This window comes from Tachyglossus aculeatus, chromosome 3 (assembly GCF_015852505.1).
Source record: "Tachyglossus aculeatus isolate mTacAcu1 chromosome 3, mTacAcu1.pri, whole genome shotgun sequence".
Classification (NCBI taxonomy): domain Eukaryota; kingdom Metazoa; phylum Chordata; class Mammalia; order Monotremata; family Tachyglossidae; genus Tachyglossus; species Tachyglossus aculeatus.
This window is the reverse complement of record NC_052068.1, coordinates 38033145-38040001: the sequence shown is the minus strand read 5'-3', so window position 1 is coordinate 38040001 and position 6857 is coordinate 38033145.

Below are 6857 nucleotides of genomic sequence, written 5' to 3'. Positions count from 1 at the left end.
ACGTGACTACCCTGTATCTACCCCAGCGCTTCGAACAGTGCTTGGCACATAGTAAGTGCTTAACAAATATGATAATTATTATTAATTATTATACAAGTTAATCAGGTTGGACACAGTCCCGGTCCCAAATGGGACTCACGGTCTAAGTAGGAGGGAAAACAGGCATTGAATATCTGTTTTGATTGGTGTCATCCTTGACTCTGCTCTCTCATTCACCCCTCGACATCCAAGCCGTCACCAAAACCTGCCGGTCTCAGCTCTGCAACATTGCCAAGATCCGCCCTTTCCTCTCCATCCATACTGCTACCCTGCTCGTTCAAGCTCTCATCCTATTCCGTCTGGACTACTGCATCAGCCTTCTCTCTGATCTTCCATCCTCGTGTCTCTCCCCACTTCAATCCATACTTCATGCTGCTGCCCGGATTATCTTTGTTCAGAAACGTTTTGGGCATATTACTCCCCTCCTCAAAAATCTCCAGTGGCTACCAATCAATCTGCGCATCAGGCAGAAACTCCTCACCCTGGGCTTCAAAACTGTCCATCCCCTCGCCCCCTCCTACCTCACCTCCCTTCTCTCCTTCTACAGCCCACCCCGCACCCTCCGCTCCTCCGCCGCTGATCTCCTCACCGTTAGGCCTCGTTCTCGCCTATCCCGCCATCGACCCCCGGCCCACGTCCTCCCCCTGGCCTGGAATGCCCTCCCTCTGCCCCTCCGCCAAGCTAGCTCTCTTCCTCCCTTCAAGGCCCTACTGAGAGCTCACCTCCTCCAGGAGGCCTTCCCAGATTGTGCCCCTTCCTTCCTCTCCCCCTCGTCCCCCTCTCCATCCCCCATCTTACCTCCTTCCCTTCCCCACAGCACCTGTATATATGTATATATGTTTGTACATATTTATTACTCTATTTATTTATTTTACTTGTACATATCTATTCTATTTATTTTATTTTGTTAGTATGTTTGGTTTTGTCTCCCCCTTTTAGACTGTGAGCCCACTGTTGGGTAGGGACTGTCTCCATATGCTGCCAATTTGTACTTCCCAAGCACTTAGTACAGTGCTCTGCACACAGTAAGTGCTCAATAAATACGATTGATGATGATGATGATGATGATGATGTTTCACTAACGAGGAAACTGAAGCACAGGGAAGTTAAGTGAGTTGCCCAAGGTCACACAATCAATCGATCAATCAATCAATTGGCCCTTGGGAGAGTACACCACAACAATATAACAGACAAATTTGCTGCCCACAACACACAGACAAGAGGTGGTGATGGGATTAGAATCCAGGTCTTTCTTCTCTCAGGTCTGTGTTCTTTCTACTAGACCGTATTTCTTTTCCTTGTCCATCTCCCAAGTGATCCTCATCCTGCCACCTGCTCCCAACATGGGTAAATTCCTCATTGGTATTTATTGAGTTAAGTAACTTGCCCAAAGTCATCCAGCTGACCAGTGGCGAAGCCAGGATTAGAACCCACAACCTCTGCCTCCAAAGCCCGGGCTGTTTCTACTAAGCCATGCTGCTTTTCTGTAAACTACTTCTCAATTATTTAGTACAGTTACTTAAGGGAAGCAGCGGGGCTCAGTGGAAATAGCCCGGGCTTTGGTGTCAGAGGTCATGGGTTCAAATCCCGGCTCCGCCACTTGTCAGCTGGGTGACTTTGGGCAAGTCACTTCACTTCTCTGGGCCTCAGTTACCTCATCTGGAAAATGGGGATCAAGACTGTGAGCCCCCCGTGGGACAACCTGATCACCTTGTAACCTTCTCAGTGCTTAGAACAATGCTTTACACATAGTAAGCGCTTAATAAATGCCATTATTATTATTATAGTTTTTGTTTTTACTGAGTAGGTACCATAGATTGACTGAGGCAAAATGTGTCCAAGGCCAATTCCATTTTGGGGGAACCGTAATCTAGCTTCCGGGGATGTGGCCATGTCCCGGGGAGGTCTGAGGGAGAGTGACGAGGTCATTCTAGGGCCCACAGAAATCTGCTTCCAGCCTGGCTGCACTGAGCTACAAACTCCCATTTACCTGAGCCTCAGAATCCTGGTCCGTAAAGTGCAATCAGATTTGTGAAGCTGAATTAATATTTGAATGCCCTTTGGGATGAAAGAAACCAGATGAACGTAAACTATCATTAGTATTTATGGGATTAAGTAATCATAGGGCAATGCTGAGGGTAGCTTCTCCCCGCCCCACCCCCAACCTCCCTTATAATAATAATAATGATGATGGCATTTGTTAAGCGCTTACTATGTGCCAAGCACCGTTCTAAGCACTGGGGAGGTTAGCTTTCTGCAGGGATCCTGAGGGATAAATGAGAGGAGGAGGTGGAGAAGGAGGCTGAAAGCTGGAGGGGAGAATCAACTCATATCTAAGCTATAAATTCAAGTTCTTCAGGCATCTTGGCTGTCTCTGTTTCTTTCAGTTTAAAGAGCAACCTTCCCCATTCACATCTCTGCCAATATTTGGCTCTTCACTGGTGCCCTCGGTTTGGAGCGGGTGCTTTGCAAAAGTCCAAAATACAGTGTGCCATTGAAGTGAGATGAAAGCATTGCAGTGGTTTCTGACCTTTTTCTAATGGTATTTGTTAAGCGCTTACTATGTGCCAGGCGCTGTTCTAAGTGCTGACATAGATAAAAGATAATCAAGTTGGACACAGTCCCTGTTCCACGTGGGGCTCACACTCTTCATCCCCATTTTACAGATGATATTATTATAATAAACAGATCTGATCCTTGGCCACAGTGGGTCCAGAGACTGCTCTCCGTTGTAAACCGACTTGTAATACCCAGAACACTGGCAATCCTGCCATCCACTTCCTGCCAGTCCCCGGCCTGCATGGACCCTGTGCTGTGAGCCCGCTGTTGGGTAGTGACCGCCTCTATATGTTGCCAACTTGTACTTCCCAAGCGCTTAGTACAGTGCTCCGCACACAGTAAGCGCTCAATAAATGCGATTAAATGAATGAATGAATGGGCTCTGCTCTGAGACTCCCAGGCTGGCAGAGGTATGGAAAGACAGGACTGTTGTTGGTTTTTTTATGGTGTTTGTTAAGCACTTGTTATGTTTCAGGCACTGTACTAAGCCCTGGGGTAGATATAAATTAATCAGGTTGGACAGAGTCCATGTCCCACAGTCTCACTGGGGCTCACACTCTTAATGACCATTTTACAGATGAGGTAACTGAGTCACAGAGAATTCAAGTGACTTGCCCCTGGCCACACAGCAGAAAAGTGGCAGAGCCAGAATTAGAATCCAGGTCCTTCTGGATGCTTTATAATAATAACGTTGGCATTTGTTAAGCACTTACTATGTGCAAAGCACTGTTCTAAGCGCTGGGGGGGGGGGGGATACAAAGTGATCAGGTTGTCCCATGTGGGGTTCACAGTCTTAATCCCCATTTTACAGATGAGGTAACTGAGGCTCAGAGAAGTTAAGTGACTTGCCCAAGGTCACATAGCAGACATGTGGCGGAGCCGAGATTCGAACCCATGACCTCTGATTCCAAAGCCCGGGCTCTTTCCACTGAGCCACGCTGCTTCTCATAAATGAAGTGACTTGCCCAAAGTTACACAGCTGACAATTGGCAGAGCCGGGATTCGAACCCACCACCTCTGACTCCAAAGCCCGGGCTCTTTCCACTGAGCCACGCTGCTAGGCTATGCTGCTTCTCTTGAGGGGTTGACTCAGATCTTCCAGTCAGTTGGCCTGGCATCCTGTTTTGTTTTTTTTAATGGCGCTTATTAAGCGCTTACTATGTGCAAAGCACTGTTCTAAGCGAAGGGGAGGTTACAAGGTGATCAGGCGGGATTCCTGGGGCAGGTTTACAGTCAAGATTAAGGCATCTTCTGCAAGAAGCTTTGCCTGACAATCTTCCCATTTCCCCACCATTATCATTCTCCCAATCGCGTCGTCTATATGCACTTGGATATATTAGCCCTTAAGCACTTTGATACTCCCCAAACCCCCACAGCACTTATGCATGTATCCTTCTAGAGAATCAATCAATCAATCGTATTTATTGAGCGCTTACTGTGTGCAGAGCACTGTACTAAGTGCTTGGGAAGCACCGCTAGAGAAGCAGTGTGTCTCAATGGAAAGAGCACGGACTTTGGAGTCAGAGGTCACGGGGCTGCCACTTGTCAGCTATGTGACTTTGGGCAAGTCACTTCACTTCTCTGGGCCTCAGTTACCTCATCTGTAAAATGGGGATTCATTTATTCATTCATTCAATCGTATTTATTGAGTGCTTACTGTGTGCAGAGCACTGGACTAAGCGCTTGGGAAGTACAAGTTGGCAACATAGAGAGATGGTCCCTACCCAACAGTGGGCTCACAGTCTAGAAGGGGGAGACAGACAACAAAACAAAACATATTAACAAAATAAAATAAATAGAATTAACATGTACAAATAAAATAAATAGAGTAATAAATCCGTACAAACATATATACATATATACAGGTGCTGTGGGGAGGGGAAGGAGGTAAGGCGGGGGGGGATGGGGAGGGGGAGGAGGGGGAGAGGAAGGAGGGGATTAAGACTGTGAGGCCCCTTGGGACAACTTGATCACCTTGTAACCTCCCCAGTGCTTAGAACAGTGCTATGCACATAGTACATGCTTAAAAATGCCATTATTATTATTATTACTCTGACATTTAATCTATGTGTAATTTATTTTAATTTCTGTCTCCCCCCACTGGACTGTGAGTTCTTTGAAGGCAGGGATCCTGTCTACCCACTTCAGGGTATTATACTCTTCCAAGCACTTACATAGTGCTCAGCACATTGTAAGAGCTCAATAAATAATAATAATAATTATGGTTTTTGTTAACCGCTCATTTTGTGCCAGCCACTATAGTAAGCACTGAATACCACTCTCCCTTCTGCATCATCTATGCACTTCAATCTGTGACCTTTGGACACAGATATTTGCCCCACCCCTAGCCCCACAGCACTTATGTACAAATCTTTAAATTATATATTATAAATTATTTATTCATATTGCCAGTCTCCCCGCCTAGACTGTAAGTTGTTGGGTTTTTTTGATGGCATTTGTTAAGCGCTTACTATGTGCAGAGCACTGTTCTAAGCGCTGGGGGGGATACAAGGTGATCAAGTTGCCCCATGTGGGGCTCACAATCAATCCCCATTTTACAGATGAGGTAACTGAGGCTCAGAGAAGTTAAGTGACTTGCCCAAGGTCACACAGCCGTCATGCGGTGGAGTCGGGATTGGAACCCATGACCTCTGACTCCAAAGCCCATGCTCTTTTCACTGAGCCACGCTGCTTCTATGAGCAGTGTATGTGTCAGTTAATTTTGTTGTATTTTACTCTCCCAAGTACTTAGTACAGTGCTCTGTACATAAGTGCTCAATAAATTGATTGATTGATGGATCAGCATCATCCCCATCATCATCATCATCATCATCAATCGTATTTATTGAGCGCTTACTGTGTGCAGAGCACTGGACTAAGCGCTTGGGAAGTACAAGTTGGCAACATATAGAGACAGTCCCTACCCAACAGTGGGCTCACAGTCTAAAAGAGTCATCACCATTATCATCATCAGCACATATCGAGATGTACTGTGTGGAGACCCCCGCTCTGGGAATCTAGAGTTCTGGGTTTTAATTCTGGCTCTGCAAAATAAATAAACGCCTTATGGGGCAAGGCCGACGGTGGCCACGTTTTCTTACTGAAGAACCAACTGAAGTATTCCATAAGGTGGATAATCAACCAGTCAATCAATGGTATTTATTGAGCACTCACTGTATGCAGAGCACTGTACTAAGCGCTTGGGAGAGTACAATACAACAGAGCTGGTGGGCATGTTCCCTGCTCATAATGAGAAGCAGCGTGGCTCAGTGGAAGGAGCACGGGCTTTGGAGTCAGAGGTCATGTGTTCGAATCCCGCCTCCGCCACATGTCTGCTGTGTGACCTTGGGCAAGTCACTTAACTTCTCTGGGCCTCAGTTACCTCATCTGTGGAAGGAAGATTGAGACTGTGAGCCCCACGTGGGACAACCTGATCACCTTGTAACCCCCCAGCGCTTAGAACAGTGCTTTGCACATAGTAAGCGCTTAACAAATGCCATCATTATTATTATTATTATTATTGTTATAATGAGTTTACAATCTAGAGGGACACACCCATCAAGAATTCTGACAAATAGCTGGTTAGTGTGGCCTGTGAGCACTGCAGCAACTACAGAGGAAATCGCCCTCCCTTCCTCTGACACAACCCAAGTCCTGATGATGCCACCTGTCTGCTGAGTGACCTTGGGCAACTCATTTCATTCATTCAATCGTATTTATTGAGCGCTTTCTGTGTGCAGAGCACTGTACTAAGCACTTGGGAGTATAAGGCGGCAACTTCGCTTCTCTGTGCCTCAGTTACCTCATAGTAAGCACTTGACAAGCACCACAATTATTATTATTATTATTAGCGTACACCTTTGACACAACCTGTAGTCACCAGAGCCGTAGGTGTGTCCTGCATGTCAAAAAAGCAGCATGGCTTAGTGGCAGGAGCACAGGCTTGGGAGTCAGAGGATGTGGGTTCCAATCCTGCCTCTGCCACTTGTCTGCTGTGTGACCTTGGGTGAGCCACTTTACTTCTCTGTGCCTCAGTTCCCTCATCCGTAATATGGGGATTAAGATTGTGAGCCCCACGTGGGACAACGTGATTACCTTGTAGCTACCCCAGTGCTTAGAACAATGCTTGGCACATAGTAAGCGCTTAACAAATACCATAAAAAAACCCTTGGCATATGCTTTGCAACATGCCATACCCCTGCCCACCTCCTTGCCCATTGCACTCCGGCCCCAGTGGGAACACAACTGGCACAGACTCG